Source organism: Theropithecus gelada, chromosome 17 (genome assembly GCF_003255815.1).
Source record: "Theropithecus gelada isolate Dixy chromosome 17, Tgel_1.0, whole genome shotgun sequence".
NCBI lineage: Eukaryota > Metazoa > Chordata > Mammalia > Primates > Cercopithecidae > Theropithecus > Theropithecus gelada.
The window spans coordinates 44,181,252-44,193,764 of record NC_037685.1 but is presented as its reverse complement, the minus strand read 5'-3'; positions in this window follow the sequence as shown (position 1 = coordinate 44,193,764).

Below are 12,513 nucleotides of genomic sequence, written 5' to 3'. Positions count from 1 at the left end.
TTGTTTTATTTTACTTTAAGTTCTAGGGTACATGTGCACAACGTGCAGGTTTGTTACATATGTATCCATGTGCCATGTTGGTGTGCCGCAGACCTCTTAAACCTGAGTCTGCAGATGTGGCTTTCACAAGGATTCCTGTCCCTTTTTCCTAAGTGATGCTAAAACTACTAGAGATTCCTCCTCCAGGGAAAGAGCTTATTTTTGTTGTTGTTGTTTGTTCATTACCCCAGGATGCAATAGTTTCTGCCCTCAAGATAATTGTTTTGATTTTTGATTTTGTTTTTGCTTTTATTTCCCTCTGAAGATAAAGACATTTATTTCACAGGGGTGATAAGGCTGCCCACTGTTATTTTTCCTTACCTCTTCTCTCTAAGGCAGAAGCTTTCTCAGCATTCTTTCCAGCTATGAACACCTGTCAGGGTTCCTGTTAAAAAAAAGCTTACGGAACAGGTGACTCCCCTGTGTCATGAGAGCCGGGGATTTCTCATCCTGACTCACACTTGCTTTCTTTAACTTATCAAACATTTCCAGCTGAATCTTCATATCTATTTATATGACATGTGGGGGTATCTGTCTCAAATAACCAAATTCTCTGGTCCTGTTTCTGCCTTCATTCACTGGTCTCTTCCAGATACTGAGTTTCTACTCTGCAAGGTCAGTTATCTGATGGTTTCTAGGAAATTCTTAAATTTGTATCTTGTCCAGATTTTTTTTCATGTTTTAAGGTTAAAAATTATGCTCATTTTTTTGTCTGTATCTCAGAATAAAACCCAGAAATCTCTGAATCATTCATTCATTCATTCATGTTTTACTGTGAAACATTTCACCTTTCATCAGGTGAAATTGATAATCAATATTTAGCAAAATAGCCACTTGTATGCATCTTGTCACACATAGAGTTTAGTAGGCAATGTAATTACTGCTTTAGAAAGAACTCTAAAATATTATTAGATCACGTATAGTTTCCCAGAATAATCTAGATATATTGTTTATATGTATATATAAAACTTATAAATGTGAAATCGATTAATTGGCATATCTTTCCTCTTCACATTATTTGATACAAAGATAAGATTCAAAATTGTGTTCCATCCGTTTTCCCCATGTAGGTCACTAGATTTGCACGTTTAGTATTTTTCTTGGCTATTCTTTGTACCCATACATATTTTTACTTCTTTTGCTGCCTTACTTTTTTTCTTATCACATTCTGTTGTTTTGCCTGCCTTCTCACAAACTAACTGAAAATCTTTTCAGAATATCATTGAACATAAATATTTCTTAAAAAAACACACTTTATGAGGGAATAGTAAAGAAATGAAAGAAGGAGGGGAAGAAGAGAAAAGCAGTCATAAGATAGTATATTGTATGTTGTAGGAAATAAATATAACGAATATAAGATATTTGGCTGCAGATAAAAAAGTTAACATAAATTGTATTTTTTAGCCAAAACTTGAAAAATTCTAAAGCACCTAGAAGGGAAGAAAAAAAATAAAAGTAACTTTCATTGGTGACACATTTTAAAAGTCAACATTGTCTTCAATAATTTAGTTAAGCTAACAGTAGGTAAGTTTCTGTCTTCTGTCAATAATACAATAGTACAGCATGAGGATGACACACTGAGTAGACATGAAGACCAGCACTAATACAATATTGAGGTGAACGGAAAATAGTGTTGGGAATTTGCAAGGGGCAGACTGTTAGTCACATAACCTTTGTTCCTCTTCTTTAATCTGTCACTAGTGGTGTGACTAGGTCAAGTTACTTAATCTTTCTGAGCTTTGTTTTCTTCTTTTATGATATGATGGATTCATATCTGAGTGTCATTACGTTTTCAAAATCTATAGCTGTGACTTTAAATGTAGGTTAGTGCAGGAAGGGTCAGGCAAAGACCAAAATGCCAAGCTGAGGATTTTGGTCTTGATCCTCTAGTAAGTGGAAAGTATTGATGGTGTCTGAGCAGGAGGTTATCTGAAGTATTGAAGGAAAGTGTTAGCTTCGAAGGAGAATGGCTAGAGTGTGAGTGAACTTTTGCAGGTGTGGAGCGAGGGCCTGGACTAGTCATGCAGTGATGGAAAGGGCAGACTAGGCAGCACCACTGAATAACAGTAGTCTCTGTAATTATGCTAAAGTTCATACGAGAAGAGGGGTGAAGAACCATGATTTGGAGGAAGGTCAATACTTCAAATGTCCTAGGTATGTGTTTCTACACACATGGCACACTGTCCTTCTGTCCCTGCCTATATGTGTCCCATATGTTTCTGTAATTAAATACCAGAAGTTTCACAACCATATCATTGAATTACTATAAAGGAACATTTACTTTTACATTTTTAGAGTGATCTGAGTTTTCAAGGTCTGACTTTCAGTGTTGCTGAGATGTCACATGTAACAACTGGTATTTAGGAAGGAAATCAAGGCTGTTTTTCAAACTGCCCCTCCAAACTGCATGACGTCTCCCTATAATAACATTTACATACGCCAAAACATACCATTCATACCCATTTCTTACTGATTGATGCAATAGCCTGGCTTATGAGTATGACGGTAATCCCCAGCTCACTGGAGACGACGCTGGTTTATATCTTCTGTTGGTAACACCTACTGTTGACTCTCAACAGTGTTGAGGCTTTTGTCCATAATTATATAAATAAGCCTATTTAAAACAATTCAATACTAGCTAGCTTTCACTGTTCATTTTTCTGTTAAACAAATTTATGACATTCTATTATATGTACTCTGTGATGGAGAACCACTAGTCTAAGGTGTGCACAAACTATTCTGAGGATATTCTAAATAGCTTTTAAGGCATATTATAAATACTCTTGTCTCACTTCAAACCTGCATTTCACTCTTCCTTCTCCAACACAAAGAATCATGCAATTTGAGTTTTCCCAGGTGACTGATATTAGATATGGGGTGTGGTTGGCAGACTAATGGCTTCCCAAAGCTGTCCACATTTGTTCCCAGAACCTGTAAATATGTATGTTACATGGCAAGAGAAATTGAGGTTGCAGATGGATTTCAGGTTGCTAGTAGACTGATGTGAAAATGGGGAGATTAGCCTGGATTAACTGAGAGGGCCCACTGTAATCACAAGAGTCCTTATTTAGGAAAGAGGTTGGAGAGACAGGTCAGCGTGATGCAGTATGATGAGAATTCCACCTGATGTTGACAGCTTTGAAATGGAGGAAGACAGCAACGGGCCAAGGCACATGGAGCCCATGGAAAGGGCTCTAGGATTCCTCCCAAGAGCTTCCAGGAGGAAACATGGCCTTGAGTAAACCCTGAGTGAAGCCCAGTGAAACCCATTTTGGTCTTCTGACCTCCAGAACTCTCAGACATTACAATTCTGTGGTTTTAGCCAATACATTTGTTGTAATTTGTTACAGCACTGGTAGGTAAGTAACACACAGGATTATGAAACATTCATCGGAATTTTTAAATAGTGTCTATGATGTTATCATTTATGTCGTTCAGTGTCTGTCTACAAAGAAGATTCAAAATAAGCCTCTCTTTGACCTTAGGGTTAATGAATTGATTTGCTCTCTACTGGTAGATAATAAAATCTACATAATTGTTTTCTCCTATTTTCCCCAGAATCTAGAAAAGCAAAAATTAGATTTTATGGTTATTACGTCATTTATAATCTTTATTTATAACTACACATTTTCTCTTCTCATTTTTAAAATTAAGGATTAATTTTTACTCAGGGTAAGAACTATTACATTTATATTATCACTGTGAACGTCTTTGAAACAATTTGTAAAGTAAAAGGATAAGAATAAATTAAAATACAATTTTATTCTAACTGATTAGGTATAGATAATCAATTTCTAAATAATAGAGAGCCATAAATATCAGTCTTATCCAACATATACATTTGGAGTTGGCCATGTATTTACATTAAGATAATTTAAAAATGAGAAAATAAAGAAAAAACAAATGTGGTAATAAATATTTTCAAATTACAATTTTCTTTGTTTATTCTTATAGAAGGGGTCAATATGTTAAGTTAGGGGTCAGATAATATGAGTCCAACCACAACTGTTGACTAAATTAATCAGTCACAGTTTATTGTTTTGCCTCTGGCGTTTAATTAAACCTGTATTCAGGATAGAATGAAAATATAAACATTTCTTGTTCAACAACTTCTCTGAATCTCTTCTATCTGTGAAACATCACATGTAATATTTAGCTGGCTACTGAAGTTTATAAGTATCTAGAATCTTTTTATTCAAATCTACATTAAATTACTTTCATGTATTGAGTTCAGTTAAAAATTTTCACACCAACTCTAATATAGAGTCAACAGAATTTTTCTTTCCTTGTATTCACATGAGAAGGTGGGTGGCCAAGAGCATAAGAGCATTCTGTAGAACACTGTGGAGTTGGGTGGCCCACTGAGGTCCAGACAGCAAGCTCTGTGGAAACCAGAGAGTGGGAAGGTCAGGCCTACCTGGCGTTTCAGGAAGTGGATCCTAGCTGAGTTGATCAAAGGCTTACGATCTTTAATGAGAAGTAGGGTCTTTTCTTGGATACATGTAGTATTAAGAAACGTGGCTCTGCTGCACAAGCAAATGTGTTGTAGGGGAGGCAATGTACATACCAGAACTTTGGTTTTGGAAATTCTACATTGGAGAATATCAGCAAGATAAGAAGAAATAGACCAAGACCCAAAGTTCATAAAGAAATAATCCACAAAAAGTTCTCGCTCGCTGTGAATGAAATTTTTTGTAACTGCTATTTTCTCAGCGTCCTGATCTTTACTCATTTATTTATGTATAAAAATAAAAATACATAAATATAGGATAAACTAGTTACTCCATTGAACCACTGAACATTCAGGGCAATAAATGTAATTTTTTTAAACTTATAACTTCTGAAAAAAGAAAGTATAAGCACAGTAATAACTTACTACTGAATCAAGTTTCGGTTTTTTAGTTTAGTTGAAATAAACCTTGTTACTTACAACTGATCCTAGAATGTATAAACTTACGCCAGGCAGATTTTAAAAAAAATCTCTGAGTAACTGATTTGTTAATTAATTATGTTAGATATTAGAAGAAAAATATGGCAGTTTTATCTACAAAGAAACACTATTGGGCATTAAATATTTTTAAGTACTGTATGTGTCATCACGTGCATTCATTCTTCTGTTTATATGTGTATATACACATGCCTACATATATATAACTATCTTTTTTAATAAAAAAATCAAATGAAATTCATGTATACTTACTGGCCTTAATTGTGGATGTGTCATATCAGAGTACATTATTTATTTACTTAGCTCTAGAGCATAACAAAAATCCTTGGGACATCGTAGGTGCTTAATAAATATTTTGCAAACAGATCTGAATAACTGCATTCCAGCTTCTCCACAATGTTATTGCTTTAAGTATATATAGCTTTTAATAAGTCCAACCCCCACTTGAGTTCTTCCCCCTCCCTCAGGATAATCATCACAGTTTCTTCAACTATTTATTATATGACAAGGTGTTTGTCAATCTCTTACCTGCTTTATTCTTATTTTCAAATGCTTACAGATCTTTAAGAAACTCAGTAGCTACCTTTTAGTCTCACAGTAGGTATAAAACTATGCATTCCATAAAACTATGCATTGCTTTAAGAGAATATTGAAAAAAATTGAAATCATAGCCTATATTTCTAATAGTCCGCATACTAGCGAAAATAAAACAAAGACTTGGGATTTTAGCAGGGTCTGAAAATCATAAGGCCATATGAAGTAGCATGACAAATTACCACAGTTTCAAATATGTTTTAGGTACTCATATGTAATATAACCTCAGTTAGGTGATTATTCTAATATTTCAGCCAGATTCATATAACTTATAGGTTTTCATCCAGCAACTATTTTGTATCGCTGGAGACATTTTTGAATGTCCCTATTGGTGTTGGGGAATGCTACTGTCAGTTAGTGGGACAAAGCCAGATGTCACTAACTCTCTCATGTGTGTCTAACAGCACTCTACCACAAAGAACTTTTGAGCCTGCAATACAATAGTACCAACTTGGACAAACTGATATATTTCTATTGTAGTTTTGCTTTCAAGCATACATTTTTAACCGTATTAGTAAATGAAAGATTTGAAAGACAGTCTTCACATAAATTTATTATATCACTCAATTTCTTAATACAAAACTAGATGCTGGTACTTATTCAATACTGTAATCTTGTTGCCTTTGAAGTTTCATTAGTTCCAAACTTACAAATCAATGAGTCACTTGATATCAGAATGGTACTTCTTGGTATTTTCTAAGTGACCTTTTGCATTATTAGCAAGTGTGGGATATGTTCTCACCTTCGTTTACATTTACAGGGGAGCCATTTATGATTCTACCACATTATATTGTACTCCATAGGCCAGAGAGAGCTCCTGTTCTTCCCAAATCATGAAAAACAGAATTAGGCACCAGTAACATTGGATTCATTTCATGTCTTCTCATTGCATGATATTTCTTATGAATAAATGAAGTTCAGTTACATAATCTCCTAACTAAATTTATATTAGTTCTCTGTTAGAATGTCTCTTGATGTCTGAAGGAATTATTCATCACAGCAAATCTATTAATGAAAAGAAAACCAGAAAATTATCCATTCATCTGTCTAGAAGGCCATCTTTGGCTTGCTTTGATTTTTCTTTGCAATGTATCATCGTTTCTTTTTCCGATCAGCTCGGCCATCTGAAAGTATTTCACGGCGTTTTTCATGTATGTAATATAATACACTTTGAAGGGGACTGAAATAGTATATGCTTCCACACGTAAGAAGATGAGAGGTAGAACAGAGAGCTCCATGTCTTTGTCTGGATCATTTAGTTGTAGGTGTTAATTTGCCAAGGTATTTCTCAATCACTGCTCGGCCCTAAGCATGGTACTCTCTTATTGGATAAGTATTTATGAAGAGGTTTAAAGAAAATATATCACTGGTAAATGTTTACTCAGTGTTTCATGTTTGATCTTTTTGATACAATCTTTCTAGTGAAGCTGGAATCTATTTTCAATGAGTGCATATGAATGCTGCACACGTTCTGCGGCCTAACAGATGCCATCTGTAAAAGCATTTACTTTAAATTAGTGGAATAAGTAATCAAAAGGGCTTTGTACTTAATGCAAAACTTTTGGTGACTATTAAATGCTCATTAGAGGGTGTTTTTGCTGTATGACTGTCAAAATCAGCAGGACGTTTATGTTAGATTTCCTGAGTGGGTCAAGATTGAATATGATTTTACAACCTAAATAACATAAATGAATGCAGGTTATTTCAGCATCTCCAGATGTTTTTTAAACTCTTTGCCCCTAAACCCAAAACTTAGTGCCATTTCAAATTCTGCAATGGGATTTTAGTGAATATTTTTAAAATTAAGTATTTGTCATCTTTAGATAAATAGGCTACTTTTTCATACTGCTAACATTTATAAACTTTAAAAAAAGATATCATCGGTATTGCTAAATATACTCTAACCCATCTTTTATGGAAATATATCCCCCAGAGAATTAGATAATATTAAATCAACTCAACTATGCATTTATTACAATAGCTAATTATTCAAAAAATTTTAATTATCTTATGATGGTTTTTTTGGTAGATTGTGTATGTGTTGCCATTTGATTGAATCTCTGGAAATATGTTCTTATTATCAATTTGTTTTTAATTAAGCATTCAATAGCTGTCTTGTTTAATCTAGTGAGATGAATCTATTATTCTCAGAATTGTTATTTGCGTAGTATAGTACCATGCACATGACTTGTACTGCATAATGAGAATAAATGTTTAACGCAAATCAAGGTTCTCACACTGAAAAAAATAAATATTAGATCTATTAACCAAAATCTATATATGATCTTACTATAAAAAATAATTTTTAAGACCCTTCCTGCATTACAGAAGTGGAAAGAAGAATATCCAAGAATCCAGAAGGTCACACTCAACTTGCTTGCAGGCAGGCTTGCACTTGAAGCAGTTAGACCAGCGCTGATGTGTAAGTACAGAAAAGCGAAGTTCAACTGGGCAATAAAAGCTGGGTAATGTAGAAAAAAATAATAATAGCATGAGATCTGCATAAAGTCACCTTCTTTCATTGTTTTTTAAATTGGGAAATCCTCTATTCCAGTTTTGAAAATCTTTCCCATGCAGCGTGGTTATTTTACTTCCTATGCTTTCCAAATGAGAACTATTCTTCTGATTCATACAACTCTAATCAGTCATCAGGTTTGCCTCTGTTGGCTCACATATACAATAGTCTCAAACAGAAGAGGGGGCAATCATCCTAACTATGTTCCTCTTGCAAAAGTCTGTTTTCTCTAGGTCAATATGAATAGCTTCTTGCTGTCATATGCCATTGCCTTTTCTAACATAGATTCACAACGTAAAAATGTTTCATCCTCCTCTGAACTGGATTCATTTATAATTAGCTTCTAGGAGGGCAAAATTATTTTCAGGAGGGGTTATAGAAACTGCAATTAGTTTCTGTGCCTGTGTGAGCTAGAGGGGTTGATTATATCCATATAAAGGACATGGAAAATGGAGATAAATCCTACGTACACAGGCTGAAATGTGTCCTGATTCTATTAATGGCTGTCACCTGCTGGAAATGGAAGTAGGTGCATCATTGTACAATTATTTCTTAATTATTAATTTATTTCAAGTGTCCATTCAATAGCAGCTTCATTGTTTGGATACAACACTTCAAAAAATGTATTCTTCATCTTAAGCCCCTCACTCTCTTGGGAAAGATACTTGAGTAAGCACAGTTCCGGGGCAGTGATAGAATTAATTGAGTGCACTGATACATGTGATAGTAGAATGTTACCACAAAAACTAGGTGCTTATAAAACACAATCTGATAAGTAGCCTAAAAAGTGGCAACAGAGGAGCTATTTCTTAAAGGAAGACAAGTAATAAAGCAAATTATAAGTCAAGAGGTAGAAGGTGAAATATTTCCTTTGTAGCAAAAGGAGAATTATGCTTCAAGACATGGAGATGAGGTTTCCTACTTATAATATGTCTCTAATATTCAAATGAAATGGATCACTTTATATGCCTGCCTTTCTATTTGGTAAACAAATTAGACAATCCGATACATTTCAGCATCTTAATCCATAGGGTAATTAGTGCAGCAGAAAACCAATCACATGATCTTACACTCACATGATGTAGCCTGTTGCAGAATATCTCCACAAAACTTTCTCAACTAGTTCATATTTAAGGGAGGAAAACAATCATATTAAAAAAGAAAGAGGCTGGGCACGGTGGCTCAGGCCTGTAACCCCAGCACTTTGGGAGGCCGAGGAGGGCGGATCACGAGGTCAGGAGATCGAGACCATCCTGGCTAACAGGATGAAACCCTGTCTCTACTAAAAATACAAAAATTAGCCGGGTGTGGTGGGCGCCTGTAGTCCCAGCTACTTGGGAGACTAGGCCAGGAGAATGGCGTGAACCGGAGAAGCAGAGTTTGCAGTGAGCCGAGATCGTGCCACCGCACTCCAGCCCGGAAGACAGAGCGAGACTCTGTCTCAAAAAAAAAAAAAAAAAAAAGTTTAATTAATTAATTTAAAACAAAGAGAAAAGGGAGGACGTAGAGAGAAAAAAAAGAGAACCCAAAAAGTAGCACAAGCCTTTGCGCTTGAAGCTTTAAAACATAGTCAACACCTTGGGAAATGAGCACATGAGGAAAAAAATTAGATTAGAATATACTATTTCAAATATTTCAGCCATGATGGAACTGTGTTTTGGAGACTCTTTGAGGAGATTAGCATTATCAAATGGTAGTAAAAATTATTTCCTTGAAACATTTATAAAACACAACAATGAAAAAACTTATAAAATAAGGTAAATTCTTTCAATGGACAAAGAACAAAACAGAGGAACTCCCATATCTGTATTTTTGACAATTTAGAAATAAGTTAGCACTTTAATATTTATGCTTTCTTCATCTTTTCTCCACATAGAGAAAGAAATACTTTGAAAAATGTAGTCGCTGTATACCACCGAATCCTAGCAGAAAGACAAGTTTGGATTGCTTTGTCTTCACAGGTAATTCTGCACTTTGAAAAAGCCTGGAGTACCAGACTATGAATATGACATCAGGGACATCTCATTTTGAGTTAGAGGCCAGTAAACAATCCCATTCCCATTTAGAATGAATGTAAATATTTTAACATAAAAAGAGTTGTGTTAGCAAATATTCCGCAGATTTTTCTCTTCGGAAGGAAAACAGCTGAATGGTATTTTTCAAGTGTACAGCAAAGAAATTTAGCTATAGAATTTCTCACATAATGGCACAATCCTGATTGTAAGGTTGTAGGGCAGTGTCCTATACAGTGCGAGATGACGCCTTTGACTGTCGACTCCTCTTTCCAACAAACACTGGGACAAGCATTGTGACCCTCAGCCCCTTGCTCTAAACTGGAAGACAGCCTCCTGGAGCAGGACCGGGTCTTATGACCCTCAAGTTAGCCCCAGGTCCTCCTGCTCTGTCACATCCACATGGGTGTGCAGGGAGCTCAGGGACCTCAGTCCCTCCCTGGTAACAAAAAGACATCAGAACAAATGTATTTCTATCCAATTTCCATCCCATGAAAACAGATTTGCATAGTTCTCATTGTTAACTTCTTTATTTCTTCTTGTTCTCGAAGAGGTACCCTTCCTATTTAGGCCTTTATTTTTCATCTGTGATCTACACCCCATCTTCTCCTGAGAACTTTGACATTTTGCTCCCACATCCTGTCACATCTGAATATTAAATCTCTCTTTCCCTAGGCCGTTGCTTTCTCACCCTCAGTAAGTAAAGGTACTCATGTCTACCATTTCTGCACCCGCAGTACTCTATGGAGGAAATATAAATGTGCCTGCATGTCAGGTATATGTCAGGTAAAAATAAATGTCAATGCTCTAATACCTCGGACTGGAGCCCTTGTCCGAAGACTGGTGTTGTGAAGGACTAAATTTTCTGTCATCACCAAGAAGTACCAGGCCCCATGTTGGATGCCTTATAAATAATCGAATCTGAGACTTAGAATGATGTTGTGGAAGCTTTCTTCATGCCATTAAGGAAACAGAGGCCTGCAGAGATTTTGTAAAATATTTAAGGTCGCACAACTATCAAATGATTGGGAAAGATTTTTCTCCAGTTGTAGGACATTTCCCAAAGCAGAAAACAGTGCCAAATATTATTTCCATGTCTTCATGCACTATTTTCTTCTCTTGTTAACTCAGACACAGTCAAGTGTTATTATATTTTTACACTTACATAGACTTTAAAAATATTCCCTGTAATAAAAGGAGAAGTGCACGAAAAGCACTTCTGCTTCATCTCAAATTCTGATTGTTGTCTGGGGATAATGGCATGTTCTTGAGTTACAAGCTGAACTAGCAGTTTTAATCACAGAACACCATGTTTACTTGAAAGAATGCTTGACAGATAAATGATCTTTATCAGGGATTCAGTGTATGTCAGACATATTTTCAAATTGAATAAAATGAGCATGTCACTTCAAGGATAACTACTTAGATTATCAACTATCAATTATAAAATTTCGGTTACCAATCAAAATTAGAATAAAAAAATTGTCTTGGTCACCATGAGCTTGCTAGTTACCCAAAACTTAAAGAATTTTTAGTTAAGATTGTTGACATTAACACGTGCTATTGTTTTTTCTATTGTATAAGGACATATGTCAATGTCGGGAGATTAGCTCTAAGTGAGTAAACCAATATTTTCAAAACGAATAGTGCACATTGCTACAAAATTATGCACACATAAAGAACCATTCAAAGTGAAAGCTGGATATTAACAGACCAATGGATTTAATAGAAAAGGGTATAAAAAGTTTATAAAGTTTCGGATTCTACATAGCAACAAGCTTAAGATACTACCACTTAATGAGTTTGGGTATAGCATCCGAGAAGAATATCTTTAATTATCTGAAAAGACAAGTAAATATTACTCTCTTCCAACTATGTATCTGTGTGAGGCCATATTTCCTTAATATACTTCACTCAGAACAACATATTGAAGCAGATTGAAAGCAGAAGTCGATATAAGAACCCAGCTGCCTTTTATTAAGCAAGACATTAAAGAGATTTGCAAAAATGTGAAATAGTGTCACTCTTCTAAGTGAATTCTTTTTGTTTTTGAAAAAAATAGTTACTTTACAATATATTATTTATATTAATACATAACGAGGATGCTACTCTTTTAAAAAGTTACTATTTTTAAAAATTACCATTTTTAATTATTAAACAATAAATATTGATTATATAACCCATAAAAACAAAAGCTCTTTGGAGTCTTCGATAAATTTTAAGAATCTGAAGAGGTTCTGACTTCAAAAATTTGAGAATCCCTGAGTATTACTTTTCGAGGACTACCATAAAAAAATCACTACAAACTGGATGGCCTAAAACAACAGAAATTTAGTCTCTCATGATTCTGGAGGTGAGAAATCTGAGTTCCAAATGCATTCTTTGAAGTTCGGGGAGACTCTACC